Source organism: Mustela putorius, unplaced genomic scaffold, assembly GCF_011764305.1.
Source record: "Mustela putorius furo isolate JIRA1106 unplaced genomic scaffold, ASM1176430v1.1 tig00000163_pilon_pilon_pilon, whole genome shotgun sequence".
In the NCBI taxonomy this organism is placed as follows: domain Eukaryota; kingdom Metazoa; phylum Chordata; class Mammalia; order Carnivora; family Mustelidae; genus Mustela; species Mustela putorius.
In genome coordinates, this window is record NW_025421299.1 from 897,825 (window position 1) to 916,144 (window position 18,320).

Below are 18,320 nucleotides of genomic sequence, written 5' to 3' on the forward strand. Positions count from 1 at the left end.
AGAAGTAAAAATCGCTGTGATCTTAAATGCTTGAATTTAAGGGTTTGCAGAAAACAGCTCCATATTCTCACTGATGTCCCCCTGGGTTTTGATTCCCTGGATCTGGCTGTACAAAGTGGGTTCCTTAACCCCAATCTAAATATAGTTAAAATAGGGGCACCTGGGCGGCTCAGTGGGTTAAGCGGCTGCCTTTGGCTCAGGTAATGATCTCAGGGTCCTGGGATCGAGTCCCACGTCGGGCTCTCTGCCCAGCAGGGAGCCTGCTTCCCTTTCTCTCTCTCTCTGCCTGCCTCTCTGCCTGCTTGTGATCTCTGTCTGTCAAATAAATAAATAAAATCTTTTAAAAAAAATAAATAAATAAATAAATATAGTTAAAATAAGTCTAGGTAATGCTTTTCCAATCATGGTAATAAAGACACGCAGGAGACACAGATTTACCAAAAACAAAACAAAACAAAAAAAACAACTTTGCTGTGATTTCATACAATGGAGAAATGGAATTATGTGTATTTAATATAATTTGCTATCTACAGAGAATTGCTGTTTGTCTAGAGAGCAAATCCTCGGGGTGTGGGTGTTTTCCTGCACGTAGCTCATGCATGATTGGGAAAACAACCCAGAAACATGTTTATATCCCGAAGTTGCCAGTTAAAAATAAATGCAGGTGAAATCTTTACAGATTAGCTCCAGAAGTAGTTAAATTACTGGATTAAAAGTGTATCTTACTCCTAAGAATGAAGAGGAGGGCAGGGATAGAAGGGTGTTGAGACAAGAACCAATCTCGCCTGGAGGTAGAAATGTATGCGATGCCTCAGAACAGACAATAGAAAACTAATGAGGTAAAAAGTCTGGCATAATTGTGATCTGATCTTCACAGATTAAACTAATGTCAGTGAGGAGAAAGGAAGAGTGAATGAGCAGAAATGGCTTTGAGACACCTGCAAATAATTGTGTTTCCACCCATAGATTCTTCGGGCATTGTTCATATGGCGTTTTACAACAGAAGGAATGGAATGGGGATCCGGAGGGGTGCGATTCTTTCTCACAACTCCTCCCCACTCCAGAGATGCCCCCTACCCAACCCCCACCCCCAGCACCCTGCAGTGACCATGTCCCAGAAAGGAGCTGCCTACTGACCCGTCTGCTTGTTTTATACATCCTCTAATTTGATTGATAGGAAAATAAAATCATTGCAGCTGGAAGCTGCACCCTGATCTTTAAAAAGAAAGATTTCCAGTACTAATACTTGACAGCACATCTGTATAGTACATGGGTAGCATTTCTTCACTGAATTCTAGGGGCTGTTTTTTGAGGCGTTCGCTTTATTCTCTCTTTTGGGGGCCTGTCAACCAAGAGAATTCACGGAAAATTTTAGGTGAAGAGACATTTATTTGGGCAATTAGAATTGCAAATCAGGAGCCACAGATTCAGGTAGAAACATCAATTGTGTTCGGAGGAAGACGGAGAGGGGGCGGAGGGGTATAGGCAATGACTTTGAGGGTTCTCATTCAGGTCCTCTACGCAAAACAGGGATGGAAACTAGATTCACTGGGATTGGTTGAGTTAATAGGCAAATGAAGGATTTAAATTTGTTAGATGGAACTGGCTCCTTTTTAAGTGCCGAGTACCAGGGAGTCAGGTGTCGTGATGAGGAGTACGTCCAGGCTAAGGGCTTGAAGCTGGCTGAAAGGTCTTTAAAAAGTTCACGCGCTCTCTCTGATGAGGACATGCATCAATTCCTCCTCCTGAATGGCCTCCCGACCTTTTTAAAAAGAGACTCTCTTAGCTAGGTTTGCCTGTTCCACTTTAAAATCTTTTACAGGCTTTCATCTGCTATATCCGGGTCCTTATTTTGCTCAGAATTCAATTTAAGTGAGGTCCTCTTGTAGCCAGCTAAATTTTTTGGCTGATGACCCCATAGGAGGGGACATACTCCCATTCCTATGAGTAACACCTATAAATGGTTATAAACAGTTCTCTAAGGGTTAGATGAGGATGGAGGGGAGATAAAATCTATATAACTCGCTTCAGACTTGAAATCCTTTCCTCCCAACTGGAAAACAATACAAATAAAATAGTGATCCCTGTTAAGACGAATACACCATTTAGACTCTGGTAATTAATCACTGTTGTGATAGATATGTAGTGAAAATTTTTTTCAAAGTTTAACCATATTCAGCTAAGTGCCTTGATTAGCTTAATATGACTTCATCTTATGAGAAAACAGTTTAAATTGCCATGGAAATACAATTTGTTTTTACAGGAAGAATCACAATCCAAGCAGAGTAACAAACTCATGTCGACTTTTCTATGATTTTTTTTTTAATGCCAGATTCATTGAACTATAATTTGCATATAGTAAAATTCCTCCTTTTGAGTATGAGCTTTGACAGACATGCAATCATGTAACCACGGCCATAACCCAAACACAGAGTTCGCTCACTTGCGGAAATTTCCTCCTATCGTATTGTAGCCCGTCCCCTCCCTCCTGCCCTCAGCCCCTGGCAACCAATCATCTGTCTCCTGTTCCAGAGTTTGGCCTTTTCTGGAATGTCTTGTAGATGGAATCATACAACATATAGCATTTTGAGTCTAGCTTTTTTTTTAGTATTTGAGATTCATTCACGTAGTTGTGTGTGTCGGTAATTCATTTCTGTTTAATGCTGAATGGTATTCCTCCTGGTAGCACCTTTTTTTTTTTTTTTAAGATTTTATTTATTTATTTGACAGAGAGAGATCACAAGTAGGCAGAGAGGCAGACAGAGAGAGAAGGAAGCGGGCTCCCTGCTGAGCAGAGAGCCTGATGCAGGACTTGATCCCAGGACCCTGAGATCATGACCTGAGCCGAAGGCAGCGGCTTAACCCACTGAGCCACCCAGGCGCCCTCCTGGTAGCACTTTTAACACAGGGATGCGTCTGGGGGCTAATTCTTTCATTTGGGTTATGATGGAGTCAAGGGGAGGCAGAGCTTTTATCGGGTGACAGTAGAACCCTTTCTACAAATTCTTCCGTGAAAAACCCTTGGACAACACTTTTTAGCCTAGGAGAACCCAAACCAAAGGAATTCAATGGTTTTATATGTGGTCTGTGCTTCATACAATCTGAGGGGTGATTCTGAGAAGAAAAGACTAACTGGAACAGAGGTCCACAACCAAACTAAGTTTCCAGTGGTATCAGGGAGTGTTTTTTAAAAATAAATCTCTGTAGATAAATAGCTCAACATATAAAAAAAAAAAAGAAAAAAAGAAAGAAAGAAAAGAAAAAAGAAAAGAACCACTTAGAGTTTAGAGAAATCAATTGGAAAAGTTTTAGAAGATTATTACATATTCATTGACTGATTAAGATATTACTTGTCAAAGTAACAGTGCATAGATTTGTCTAGCACTTTCTTATGTTTGAAACACTTACCACCTGTGTCATCTCGTTTAATTCTCACAACGACCCCACGAGGCCAGCGGGGTAGATATTGTTACCCATAATTTACAGCTGAAGAAGCCAAGAGTCCAAGGTCACAGTGACTCGGTCAAGGTCAAGTGATGGGTACTTGTCAGCATTGGCCAAAAGCCTGAGACTCCTGACTTTCAACCTAGTGAAAACTGAAAGGACCAAATTCTGAAGAATAAATTCAAGCAGGAGTCAATATTGTCAGAGTTAAATATTTAGGGTTGTAGGAACTAAACTCATAGGAAAATTCAACCACGAGTCTCTTGTTATTTCATAAAAGATTGGAATTAAAAAAAAATACAATCTCACCATGTTATTAGGTTAAGCACTTCTAAAACAAACAAGCAAACAACGACGTATTGTAAATTAGACCATTTTGGAATTTGCGCAATTTAAATGGTTGAGTTATTTTATGTTAGGGAAGTGACTGCACAATATTCATTAGCTAATTTTCATGATGTTTTTGGTTTTTTTTTAAAACACATTGGGCCAAATTACACTTTCAGAGATGCCGGCAGAATTTTAATTAACGTAATAGGTCTAATTTCAGTTCTCTGTATAGTGGTTTCCTTTTGATTCAGGGAGGTGTTGAACATTATAATTCTCCCTTTTATAAGGGAAGAAAATCAGTTTTGCAGGCTGAGTTCTATACCCACAGTCCAACAGTGAATTGTTCGTCACTGATTCGGGTTTTACAGGAGTGAAGATTTGGCCCTAATCATTTGAGTGAGTGGTGGTGAAATCAGTGACAGACTCACTTATCCCATTGAGAGACTTAGTTATGCGATATTCCCCATCACCCCACCCCAATCTGTTACCTCGTCTCTTTTTGTTTGGTGGTGGTTTAAGAGTTGTGGAAAGAACAAAGATCTGAGTATACGAAAGAAGCTTGTTAAGATAGTCCCTAGAAAATATTGTAACAAAAACAAAAATTCTACTGTTTTCATTTCTATGGTAGAGTGTTCCACCAAAGCTTGGCAAGCGCTTCGGTATTGTCACCATCCTCCTGGGAGGTAAGTAGTAGTATCTGTAAGTCACGGGTTTATTTAAATTTAGTTTTACATATGTATATATTTTTATGCCAAGAAGCTAGATGATGAAAGTAACACCTCCCCCCCAAAATACTGTATCCTGTGTTGTTCTGATGGCTGAGCATTTCAGGGCTTGAGCATCAATACATAACATCCCACAAATTGCATTCCAGAGCTAGACTCCCGGGGAAGTAAAGTCTCCTTTAGCATCATAGATCTCTGATCACTTGTCCTGTGAATTTATCGTTTAAGATATTAGCAGGAGCTAGGGAGCCCTGGATACTTCAACACAAGCAGCTGTTAATTATAAATTGGCAGTCATTTGTATTTTACTAAAAACGTTGAGATGGCTCTCGAAGAATTTTTAGGAAGACATTAACCCCCTTTCATCTCCATGTCTGATTTCTACATTTGCTACCTTCTTTCCCCCCCAAAGAATGCCTACCTAATCTCCCTTCAGAGCCCTATCAAGGCTTGTAAAGCCAATAAAATATCTTTTCGGAGGAAGCCAAAATGTACTTGAAGGAATTAGGGTTGGCCTGGGAGATGGAATGCTGGTGTTATAGCAAATTAGTTCTGTTAAATATGAGTAGGATGAGTGTTCTGTATATTGCTCTGCAATAAAATATCTGGGCATGTGTACGCATGTGTGCGAAGGCAGTACACTTAACACAGGAAGCTGGTGGCACTTGTCAGGTGGTGTTTATCCTGGTAACACGGACACAAAATAGAAGACGAGCAAGGACCATAGATTTTCCTCTAGAAGCTGGGCATACCAGTACAGTGTAAGTTCTGTTTCTTACGTTCAAGCCTGTCTTTTATTTTGTTTACACAACAAAGTTATTATGCTAATTACATGGTAATATGCTGCCCCCAAGGACTTTCTACATTGGGTAGCGTCTACTTGAGGATGCAGATTTGGAGCCAATATGTGATTATTACTATTTCAACATGATATGATCAGAATGACAGTTTCGCCTTTTTAAGGGAGTCCTCACTGAACTCTTTTCCTGCCGAATGTGGGGCTTAACAATGAATAGAAGGAACGATCCAGGAGAGTTTAGGGGATATTTTTTCATGTCGCTTTAAAAGAATGTGGAGCTGGACAGCATTTCGTACTAAAGAGTCAGGTCTAAGTCTGTGTGCACGTGCGTGTGTTTGTGTGTGTGTGTACGCACACAAGTGGGAAGCTCTTTCTGATACGTATGCAACCTCACTAGGGGGAGCTCTTGGCCGGCTGTTCAGAGGCTTGACCATTGTCTGTAGGAGACAATTTTTCTTTGTTTGAAAATTTACAAATCATCAATGAAAATGCCATAGAGAGAGCAAAAGCTCTGGAGCCAAGTCACTGGCTTCCAGTTCTGCCTTAAGGTGGGGCTGGTGGTGGTGATGTATCTGTCCCCCTTGCCCGTTGCCCAGTGATTATTTTTCTCCCTCCCAGCATGTAACAGATTTTAGAGCTACTGTAAACATTTCTTTTCACCCAGAGATATTCTTTGCAGCCCGTCCCTTCTGAAAGGCTCGCCACTGAAGCTGGGTGGTCACAGTGAAAAAGTTTACATTTACAAAACCTTTTCTTTTCAATATGAACTCAGATCAATTCATTCAATGATGATAGAAACATGATTTTTGTGAATGACGTGAGAAAGACTGGCTTACCAATTGGAAACTTGATTGCAAAGGCACCTGATTAGACAGTCATTGGGAAAAAATGATCAGCTGAAGAGACAGAAAAAATATTTGAAAATCTTTATAATGTAATCATTTGGGGTGAGGGGAAGGGATATATCAGGCCTAAGGTAATGCTGACACTGCCTTGAACAATTTTAAGACAATTTTATTGTCCTTATTCTTCCAGTGTTCTCCCTCTACCCCTCCCCAGATTTTTTTTTTTTTTTTTGTCTTTTTAAATTGGAGGGAAAAAAAAAAATAAAGCAAAGTGCTTCTTTCCCTACCATGTTCCTTCCCTTTTTTCTCCACTCTAATGACATTTGGCAGGCTCGGCTGTGTAATGCTTGACTGGTTTTATTGTTGTCTGTTCCCAGTGGGGAATAGTTGACACTGCTCTCTGTTTTCAATTGATATCCATTTTCAACAATATTGCTTTCTATTAGATTCCTGCACAGTTTGTGCCAAGCAAACTGAATATTTACTGGGCTGACCTCAAAGCCTTCAAATCAACAAACACTAGAATAAGCAAAATATGCGTTTTTTAAGATCAAATGTTTTCAAATGCTCCTTTCAAAATTATTATTTTTAAATGCACTGTGAACTGCAGATTAAAGGATATTATATTGCCACGTCTGTCAGCCCATTCTTATTTATTTATTTTCACACATTAAATAATGGGATTAAACATTGAAAGAATAGTTGCATACACTTACCTAGGCAAGGTTAAAAGCAGTTCAATTTTTCCATACTTAGCAATCCCTTCTTTTAAGCAATAAAGCATGTTTGCTCATTGCTTTTTAATGTCGACATTGTTAATAGTATCCTGTTGAGCTGAGTGAAGACAGACAACCATTTTGAGGCTTCCTCAGTGGTCAGGGGCTCTGTGTTAGAACTGAGGGGTGGAAGATGGAATTTTGTCATAAAGAAAGCCAAATAGCCAGTGAATTCCATGAATTTTTAAATATCGTTCTTTCCGTTTGCTAAGCGAAGTTTTGAGAATCTTAATTGTAGACCCTACATGCATCACTGTGTGTGTGTGGCTGCAGTTGGTTGCTATGTTGGAGAGAAAGGGGTTTTGTCTAGGGAGATAAATCAAGAAAAGAAGGTAAAAGTAGAAAAGGATTGTAGAAGAAAAGAATCAAACCTACTTGTAGTAGAAAAAAATCAAACCTACTTCGTTACTTTTAAAAGGGCTTGATCATGTATACTAAAGTTGAAACAAACCATTACAGATAGTTCATTAGTCAGGTTGAAGCAGCTACGGGTAATTCAGCCAAAGAAGCCTGCACAGTGAGGCGGACCTCGACTTATATTAATGACAGAGTTAAGAAATGCCACAGCCAAAATACACATGTTCAAATGATATCTTGACCACCAAACCCTCATGTTGCAGAAGATAGAACCATTTTGCCAGCTCTAACAAATCCTAGGAAAAGAGTAGGAAGTCCGATTTCCCATTTACAAAGTTTTCTCCCCCTCTCGCTTCTTTCTATTTGCCTTCCTTTCTTTCATAAATATTTATTGAGCATCTACATTAGCAGCCTCATTTCTTTTCAGGCAGAGACCAATTTCCCTGTTACCATTTCTTGCACCCAGACCCAAACCTGCCAGCTACTGGATGCCAAACACTTTCCCTACACGTCCTCTACCCCTCACGACGACCCCATGTGCTGACCCCTTTATTTTACAACGTCTCCAAGTATCTGGGTTTTATGGCTGAGACACACCAGAGCCTTCAGCCATCATCGGCCCCTTGAAGCGTCTTACTCAGAAACTGTGGTCGAGTGGAGAAGGTGCTGGTCCGGGCCCGGCAGGCCTGGTGGTTCTGGGAAAACCCCTTACTCAGCTTCATTTTTCACCATCTGCATCTCAGTTTTGCTATTTGTAAACCAGGCATAATTAAAACTGTCCACTGGGCCTTTCACAGGCCTGTTGGGAGGATTACCAAGCGGCTGCAAAGTTTCCTTAGGTCTTTGAAAGAGAGGTGTTACAAGAAATCCAAGGCAGGAGGCTTATATGCAAGGCGTTGTCTGCATCTACATGCAGACCTCCATTTTTAAAAATTAAATATGGCATTCTCTGGCTCTAAAGAGGAGCACAATTGATCGGCATGATCTCAATCGAAAATACGATTTTCATGGATTCCAGGAATGCCTGCAAGCTTGTGACTAGTATGCAACTAACATAATGGGACTGATGTGACCTTGGGTGTTCTGGACGGGTGTTCAGCAAACTTGGGTTCCCATTGAATGCTGTCACTAGCGGCTGTGTGAACCCTGGCAGGAGATTTCCCTCCCCCAGCTTCCTCACTTGCAAAAATAACAGCCTTTCCCATCACCTCAAGGGGAGGAAAACTAAAGGATACTCGAAAGTAGTCAGAATGATACCAAGCATTATTTGCATGTAGTATGTGCTATTGGTGATTTTTGAAAATGGGACGACTTAGTCCCAAACTTTCTTCTCTGGCTAATTATAGTTGCATTAAAACAATGCAAGACGGATTCTTTGAAGAGTACAGAACCTCATTCTCCCCATTGTTCTTTCTGCAGCATTTTGTCATTAAATTTCAACTCTCTTTCTTGTTGAGTATTTAAGCAGCTACAAGACAGCTATTTCTCCAAATGCTTTGTTCCTAAAAAGTACCCTCAGATGGAAGATGCATTTCATTCTTGCAGAAAATAGCCATGACTTGTGACCCCAGTGTGTTTTCTCTCATGAAGCTTATCCGGGAGTCTGCAGATAAAACATACAGTGTGCTAGCCGCACAAATGATTTTTTTAGGGTCCCCGAACCATCTTAACATTCTCACATCTATGACCATATTTCCCGAATGGCATCAGACTTCAGTTATGCTTTCCTTGAATTTCCCCTTTCCAAATGCAAATTATTGTTTATCAAAGCAGTGAGCATACAGATGACAAAAGAAAGACAATCGATTTCATTGAGATCTGTTGCTTTGGAGAATATTTCATTTAAGTTGGATTAGTAAGATGGAGCTTCCGTTTTCTCTCTGTGAGTTGCAGAGCCAGCCTTGGGAAGGAGACCTGAAGCAAGGTCACTTGGAAGATTGACAGCCCAAAGGATCTGGGATCATCTTGGTGATGGCTAGTAGGTCCCTGGGTGTCAGTTACTGGAAAGAAGAAAGGCCTTAGGCAGGGACATAAAGGGTGGGAGAAATGACAAGGTGTCCCCTTAGTTAGGTAAAGTGGGGTTAAAATGAGTCTCTCTATCCTAGAAGGGGAGACGAGACAAAAACAAAATCAAACCCACCATGGTTTTGCTTTTAAAAGCAGCCGAAGATGAGGTGGCGTGGGAGGAGAACCAATTCCAAACCATTTCTCCCTCCTTCTTTTTCATATGCTCTGGGCCTCCATTTCCCAGTCTGTCCAAGTGGAGTGATCAATCTGAGGCACGGGGCTGATTTCCATGGCAGGTCTCAGAAGGGCTTGGAATCCCCATGTTTCCCTACCAGGTATTCAGAACCCGTGATGCTTCCATGGCCCATGGCCTGGAGTGTGCTATCATGTAATAGAAAGCTGCACAGCCTGTATGGGGTGGCACACAGTGGCAGACGTGGCCAGAGATGAAGGCTGTACGTGTGGAGGTGGCATTTTGAGGGCTCCGAGGGGAGATGTGTGCTGTGAGAGAGGCAGGGGTTAAAGCAGAAGTGAGAAGGTTGAGAGACTTGGCACAGGAGGGAGCCTGAGGGGGCCTGAAATGGGCATCACTGAGTCATCATGCTAATTAAGGTGACTCCAAAAAGAGTCAAAAGAAAGGGTTACTGGGTTACCTTTAGGAATGCTGGAAGAAACAAATGAGATGGTAGATGTAAAAAGCATTTTGTCCAAATTATCAAATACTATGCAAACACAAAGGCGTGTTGGGGTTGAAGGTGACATGGGCACAGCTCCAGAAGCGGGGCATTGTGGGGGTGGCCCGCAGGCATCTTCTGAAGTTTGCAGACATGGCACCCCTGCCCTGTCCTGGGTTATCAGGCTCATCTGTATCTGTGCTGCCAGGCTCTTCCCAGTACCCCTTGGTGGGTGCTGACCTCACTCGGAGCTCCCTTTATTAAGGGGAGGACTGTGAACACCGAGCTCATGCAAAAAAGCTGCTTAGGGATATAGAACTTTCTGGATAGAATCTCAGAACCTTAGCTCGGGAAGGTGCCCCTGCAGAGCATACTATTCGTGAATTGACTTGAGGAGAAAGAGGCGTACCTTAAGACATCCTCACAAAAGCAGAAAATGTTATCAGCCCAGAGACAGACACTGTAAAGACATAGTTTTAGCGTCTGCAGTTGGTTGGATTTCTTAAAATGAAGAAAATCAAACCAGAGGCCTGTTTGTGGAGTTGAGGCATGATTGTATTTTTTTGTTTTCTTAACTACATAAATCCATCAGTTGACAAAGAGGAGAGGGTAGTGGATTAGACAGAGAAGCTATGATTGAAGACTTGAAGGCAAGGTCAGCTAGAGATGCATTGATCACAGTCTCATTAGTCCTGGAACAGAAACAAAAATGAATTTGAAATGTAGGGAGGGAGTGGGGGAGGAGAGAAAAGGACCAAAGGGAAATATGTGTACATTTTCCAACAGTGTGATTCATAACACACGGATGAGCTCAGATAGTGAGAAACAATTCTTCGGTTAAATTCCTGACAGATAGATGAACCGGCGTAAAATGTTTCTATCACCCCACCCTCTTTCTCCTTGTCTTTCTAGTAAAGGACCCTGAAATAATATCTACTGCATAGAAAAGGGGTTTGACTCCTGTAAGGATTAGTAATGTAGCCAGGCTGCAAAATATATTTCCAAATCAGATCAGATGCAGTAAGAGTGCTGAGAAAGATGGGCAATTGGAGATATTGGGACACTGTTAACTATTGGCAAGTCATTTCTCCAATTTGGATATTAAGAAGTCTGTATTAGCTGTAGAGAGATGTATAAAAGAGCCTGTCGCATATTTCATTCAACTGTGAGTGAAGCTGATCAGAAAATTTAATATTAGGAGATGCAGAATAGTTGGCACAAAATTAAAGTAACTTATGAAAAACTTAAATTTAGTCTTCAAGGCCTTCATCAGCTGCCTCACTGTCCTGTGTCTTGTCAGACTGCATCCCTCATTATTTTTCATTTGCTTAGAAAGTCTAGTTTTATTCCTCACACAAATCTTCCTTTTCCTGCCCACTACATTCTTTCTCTGCTCCCACGATTTCCTGTGTCTGCTTTGTTGATTGCCTTTTGTTCTAGTCCCATGACATCCTTCCAGATCTGGTGGGAAGCTTTCTTAGGTCTCCTTGAGGAATTCTGGGGTTCAGGGGAGCCTGCTAATGAAAAAAAGTCTCTTCCCCACCTGAGTTCTGAACCAGTTGAGAGGTAGACAGAAACATGACAGAGAACCCACATGCCATCTTTACTCTGAGAAGGCTGGAGAATGTGGCCAGTGGATCTCATAATCAAGAATTGGAAGGACATACCCACCCCACCACAGGCTGAGGTGGCCCACTGAAGAGATGCACCCTGTGGGAGAGGCAGAATGTGTGCTATGGGTGGGATGCTTCCCTCCCAAGAGAAGGAGGAAGGGACAGAGCTGTGTAGACCAACATCCTTATCCCAAGTTGCTTCTCTTCCAGTTCCTGTTTGGCCAACTCTAGCCTGGAATCAGAGAGATGGGAGGGATTCCAGGAAAGGTCATTCTCAGCTTAAACAAGCTAATGATAGAACAATCCAGCACAGGCAATACCTTGGTAACTTGGCATTATATATAACATATGATTATGTACATTATATGTAATACATGTAATATAAGCTATTATGAACAAATCTCAGATGGTAGGAAAATCAGAGAGAAGAAAAAGAAAAAATACACACACACACACACACACATATATATATTCATACAAAATTAAGAAAGAAATATTAGTAAGCATTACAGTCCTCTTTTCTGCAACTGGCCACACATCGTTGCCGCACATAAAACTTCTTCCTTGCTGTGACCGTGCCTTATTCCTTTTGCCCCAAGCAAGTCCTTCAACTCATCATGGTTCTTGTCTGATGGTGGCTGGGGGATCTAGCCTGTCACTCCTCAGGGGTCTGTGCTATTAGCTGTCCCACCTATAAACTACCGTTGCAGTTTTCTGTTTCCTTTGTCATAGAGCCTTGGGAGTATTAAGAGGCCTCTGATCCCATTGTGTAGTAGACTAGTAGAATAAAAAAAACACTTGGTCTTTGTCTCTGGTTCTTGGCAGAGAGCTCCTAAAACCCTTGGGATTTCCTGAAGGATAGGATTAGATAGTCTGTCATTTGGTCTAATGAAGAGACTCTTGGTAGCCCCCTAGATAGCTTCAGGATAGGGGCTGGTCATCAGAGGAGATAGTCATGTGACTAGAGAGGGGTGAAGGGGATGTAAATTGATTTAATAATCACCAATGGCCAACAATTTAATCAGTTATGCATATGTAATGACGCCTCTGGTAAAAATCCTTCAATGCTGGGATTTGGGGAGTTTCTGAATTTGTACATGTACATGCACAGGTAGGGTAGCGTATCCCAGCTCCATAGGGACAGAGGCTCCTGCATTCAGGATCCCTCTGAACACTGCCTTATGTGCCTTTTCATCTAGCTCTTTATTCATATCTATTATAACAAACCGTAATAGTAAGTATCAAATTTTCCTGAGTTCTATCATTCATCCTGGTATATTATTGAAACTGCGGAGGGTGCTTATGGGAAGGAACCCCCAACTTTGTGATTGAGTTGGACAGAATCATGGGTAACCTAAGGACCCAATACTTGCAATTGGCATCTAAAATGGGAGCAGTCTTATGGGACAAGTCCTTAAACATGTGAAGTCTGACACTAACTCAGATAGGTAGTGTAGTAATTGAGTTGGATTGTAGGACACTCAGTTGTGTCAGAGTTGGTTGGTGGGAGGAAGGAAAACTTTCAAGTAGCAAACCAATTTCCTTTTGATAGACTCAGTCACCCCAACCAATAAAGGAACCTCCTTCTTTGATGATTGGTTTCCTGATGTGAAGAGCCCAAGTGGCCGGGTGGTCATCTCAGCTTCCAGTGTAATGAAATGTGTATGTATGTGCATGTGTGTGTGTGTGTGTGTGTGTGTGTGCATTCCTCCTTAACAGCAAAGAATTCTAACCCAGCAAAGCCCAAAATTGTGAGGATGGGAAGTAAAAATTTTACTAGGAGAGGATAGCGATAATATAAGAGTCACTTTTATTTCCATCCTTTGATTCTTGGGCTCCTGAATCCTGTCTGTGGAAGAAACAGTACGATACACAAGTCACTAACCTGTCATTTGTTCTAATGAAGGGACTCTTGGTAGTCCCTGTACAGCATCCTGGAGGGGGCCACAAAAGGAGGGGGGCTACTCCATGGAAACACTGTGTCTTCAAAGGCCTTCCTACCATTCTGTCAAGCCTCAGAGAGATGAGGACCATGATAAATCCAGTGAAGTCCATGGGCATAAGCCCATGACCTACTTCATTTGCTGAAAAATTAATTCTCTTGCCAAGGGTGATGTTGGGTAGAGTAGTATGATAGCAAATAAGGCATTCTACAAGTTCATGGATGGTAGTTTTGGATGGTACATGGATGGTAGTTCATTTAAATTATGAGAAGTGAAGGCCAATCCATATTCAGAGTGTCAACTCCATGAGAACAAAGCGCTTCCCCTAATGGAAAGGCATGAAAGACCACATGGAAGTGGGCCAGTGTCATCTATCAACTTGCTGTGAGATGGCTGGTGGTTGGATCAGAAAACGGTGCCGTATCTGGTGCTCCGTGTGGATCGCTGTGTTGATGGGTTACATATCCAGATCATCATGCCATTGGGTCCAACACGAATTGTTGGCCTACAAGTCTATGAGCCCATAAATGTGTTCTGTCACTACTTTTTAAGGTAGTTTGTTGTACATCAAAGGCTGAACTTAAACAGAAATTGGTGCTGAGAAATGTGGTGCCACCATCCCCAAAAACCTAAACACATGGCACTGGTTTTGTTTCAAGATCATTGGCAAGGGGGTATAGCTCAGTGGTAGAGCATTTGACTGCAAGATCATTGGCAAAACTGCTGCGTGTGGTAACTCAGAAGTTAAGAAATGTGACTAATAAGCTTGTGGATCTGATTAAGAAGAATTTCAGGTGGTGTTGAATATATAAGAGAAGAAAGGAATGAAGTAAAGAAAACCATGCGGTTTGCAAGCAGAAAGTAGAGGAAATATAGAGGGTCTCTAGACTTTCTAAATCCAAAAATACAATAGTTTCTCAGGGCCCCTGGATGGCTCAGTGCGTAAAGCATCTGCCTTCGGCTTAGGTCATGATCTCAGGGTTCTGGGATCAAGCCCCACATCGGGCTCCCTGCTCAGTAGGAAGTTTGGTTTTCCCTCTCCCTCTGCCCCTCCCCACCCACTCATGCTCTCTGTTTCTCAAATAAGTAAATAAAATCTTTAAAAGTATGTCTTTGAGCAGAAAGCAGTATGAGAAAAGAGAAAAGCTATTTATCAGTAAACAACGGCTATTCCTTATGGTAATAGGTACATGACGGGATTCCTGAATTGCTACGGACCAATGATTCCTGTTGACTTCCCACTTCTCCTGTTTTTGAATGGAAATATTTATCATGATTATGTGATTGCTGTCTCAATGTTGTATGTTGGGTATATGGGGAGAGAGAGCAAATACGTATGTCTGTGTAGTTCACAGATTTCTGGATTTAGAGGAATCATATGCATGAAGCTGTACCTAAGAGACCTCATCCACATCGAGACCATCCACATCTGGATACAGTTCTTAAGATGTTGGACTCTGAGTATGTGATAAAATTACATGATATTTGTCAGCAATCTTGGAAGTGAGTGAATTCATTTGACATGTAGGAGATGTACAAGTAATTATAGTTAGTGGGTGATTGTGGTAGATGAAATGTGGCCACAAATTCTTTGCTGCTTATTCCATAAAGAGATGGAGTGGGTTTCTCTACGTCTTGAATTGTGGCTGGCTCATAACTTCATTCAGCCAAAACACCTGAATCTAAGCCTTCAGAGACCTTGCCACCGCCATCTTGCTTTCTTGGAGTAAGTCTATTCTGAAAAAGCCTGCCCTCTCTTTCCTGTGGAGAGAGAGGCCTGCCCACCCCAAACTTGCCAGGTGTCCCAGCTGAGGCCCCAGACAGAGGAGTGGGCTCATCAGACCCTACCTAGGGCAAAGACAAAGTGTCTCAGCTGAGCCCAGCCCAAATCTTCAACTCACACAACTGAGAGAAAATAAATGATTATTTTGAGCCATAGGTTTTTGAGGTGGTCCATTACCAGGAAAAATCCAGTTTTGTGGCTTCCTATAGAAGTTTTCTGTCTTTCTGCTGAGACTGTAGAAACCTTGAGGGCAGTAACTGCATTTCATGATTTTTTTGATGTCTAAAACCCTTAGCACAGGGTTGGGTACAGACTGATACTATGTGAATGCTTTTTATGTGCTTGAAGCTATTATTGCTCTGTTTGGAAAGACAGAATTTAAAAGTAAAAGAATATCAGAAGAAAAAGTTTAGGCTAGCTTATGCATGTCACAGGGTTCACTGCTCCCCTCTGCCTCCTTTTTTCCCCTGACAAGGGGAAGGGGTTTGGTCTTTAACCATTGGTTTTCAGGATCAGGGGGAACCAGATTTTTTTCATCTATTTTTGTTAGGCTCTCAATGGGTAGTAAAGAAGTGTCCACTGCTTAAAGAGGTGACGATATAAATAGATAAAGAAACAACTAAATTTTTTGGAAGTGGGGAGTGTTGGCCCCAAACTGAATCTTTGAGCTAATGTCCATGGACATTACCGGGCCCAATAACCAAAGCAGATGAGTTGAAAGCAAGCCTGTAAGAGTCAGAACAATTGCCTGGAATCATCTTGCTTCCTTCCTGATCTGATTCTGCTCTGCTCCTGTTTCCCACTGGATCCTGACCTCTGGCTTGCTTTGCCATTTACAACCTACTCACTCTTCCCTTTGAACTGGCATTGCTATTAAGTATTCCTGGCTTGGGCTGTTAGCAATTCGTATGCGTGATGGCCTAGGTTCACCTTTGGATCTTTCCACTTAGAGTTGTCATAGATAAGCTGCTATGACCTAATTTCAGCTCCTCATGGAGTGACCATCCAGAGATGCTGCAGGAACGAGCCAAGATGTGGAGGAGAACCTCACAGACACTGACTTCACATCAGCTGCTGTCTGGTCTTGGAGGTAGTTGGCTAATGGCAGAAAGAGAAAGAAGTAAGATATACTGCTACCATTTAAAAACCAGAGATGAAAAAATTTCCTCAATGGAATTATCATGTAACATAGACAATGCATTTTCTCTTGCTGGAGGTTTTTTGTGTTTGTTTGTTTGTTTGTTTTTAAATCTTTTATTTATTTATTTGTTAGAGAGAGAGAGAGGTAGCACGATAGTGAGCACAGCAGGCAGAGTAGCAGGCAGAGGGAGAAGCAGGCTCCCCATCGAGCAAGGAGCCCTATGTGGGACCACATCCTAGGATCCTGGGATCATGACCTGAGCTCAGGACAGCTGCTTAACCGACTGAGGCACCCAGGTGTCCCTCTCTTGCTGGAGTTTCAAGAGGGGTTCCCAGGCTGTGCTCGCCTTTGAAAACAGCAGATGTCTGGAGAGCTCTGCCGAGGGCTCCTGCCCTGTGCCCACCAGACAGCTCTGCTTCATTCTGCTTCATTCTTCAATGTGGGTGATGCATAGAAGGATCCTGTAAAAGGATTCCGCTGGCTTAGAGAATCCACTGTAAGGCTTGGATGTGAGTTCACATCATCTTCATTTCTTAATAAGACTCGTGTGAGAGCTCCTCATGAGAAACTTGCTCAGGAAATGTCTGCTGGCCGACTGAGTATCTCTTCACCCTGAGAACAGCAGAGTTACTTTAAAAGCCACGTTGTGACTTCTATTTTATTTATTTATTTATTTATTTATTTTAAACAAGATTTTTATTTATTTGACAGAGAGATCATAAGTAGGCAGAGACGCAGGCAGAGAGAGAGGGAGAAATAGGCTCCCTGCTGAGCAGAGAGCCCAACGCGGGGCTCGCTCCCAGGACCCTGAGATCATGACCTGAGCCGAAGGCAGAGGCCTAACCCACTGAGCCACCCAGGCACCCCTTTGTTGTGACTTTTAATTTTGTAACAATAGTATTTGTTCCCTTTATGCTTATTTAAAGATCACCCAGAAATGTGGGTGGGCAAAGTCAGCAAGTGACAAGACTGCCTTTCTGTGTATGAGGCCTCATTAATACTTCAGTATTCATCTGAAGACAGAAGGGTATGTGTCCCCCAATCCCCTGGCCTCCCATTATGTTTTTGCTTGATTACTGCAGGTGTGCAGAAGTCTTTTCCGTGTGAAGCCACATGTCTCTGCATAGGAGTTTGGGGTTTGGGAGTGCATTTATCAAATGCATGCCAGCTTCTGCAAAACTCCCTAAGAAAATTGTAGAACACCTGCATACTAATGGTTTTTATTGTTGGAATTATTTTATTGCACAATCAAAAACCTACAATCATATGGAAACATGCTACATGACTCCAAGTACAGAAATTGGCTGTGAACTTCACTGCTGACACATTATTCCTTGTAATTAAACTTTTACTTTTATTTCACCTATTTTATCCCATAAACAGGGAAAGAAAATAAAACATATGGAGGGAACTGCGGGATGTTGTGGTTTATCCCATGTTTTGGTATTTTTAGCTGTTCCCACTGAAACTAAAGGCTTGAAATTCATACTCGAAGTGTTTAAAGAAAATAATTCATTAGTTAAAGAATATTGAAAAGCTAGCTATATATTTAGGTTGAAATCTTCTCTGTTTCCTTGTCTTGCAGAAAGTAACAGACCACAGTTGCCTGTGTTTTCTTTCCTCTTCAAAACCACTTCTGCTCCAAAGACCATGAACCTGAACTGAAGAAACGACTCTTTCCTGCTGGCGTGAGATAATTCAGTCTCCATGATGTCTTAATCCTGGGCCTCCCTTAATTGACTTCTAACTGTGCTGAACTGTGGCTGCTAGGAGTTGCAATGTGGATCGCAATTTACAAGGCACTGGAATCGTTTCTCGTCCTCAAATTAGTCCTGAGTTGTACTGGAGAAAGATTAAAAAAAAAAAAAAATGAAGGTTTACCT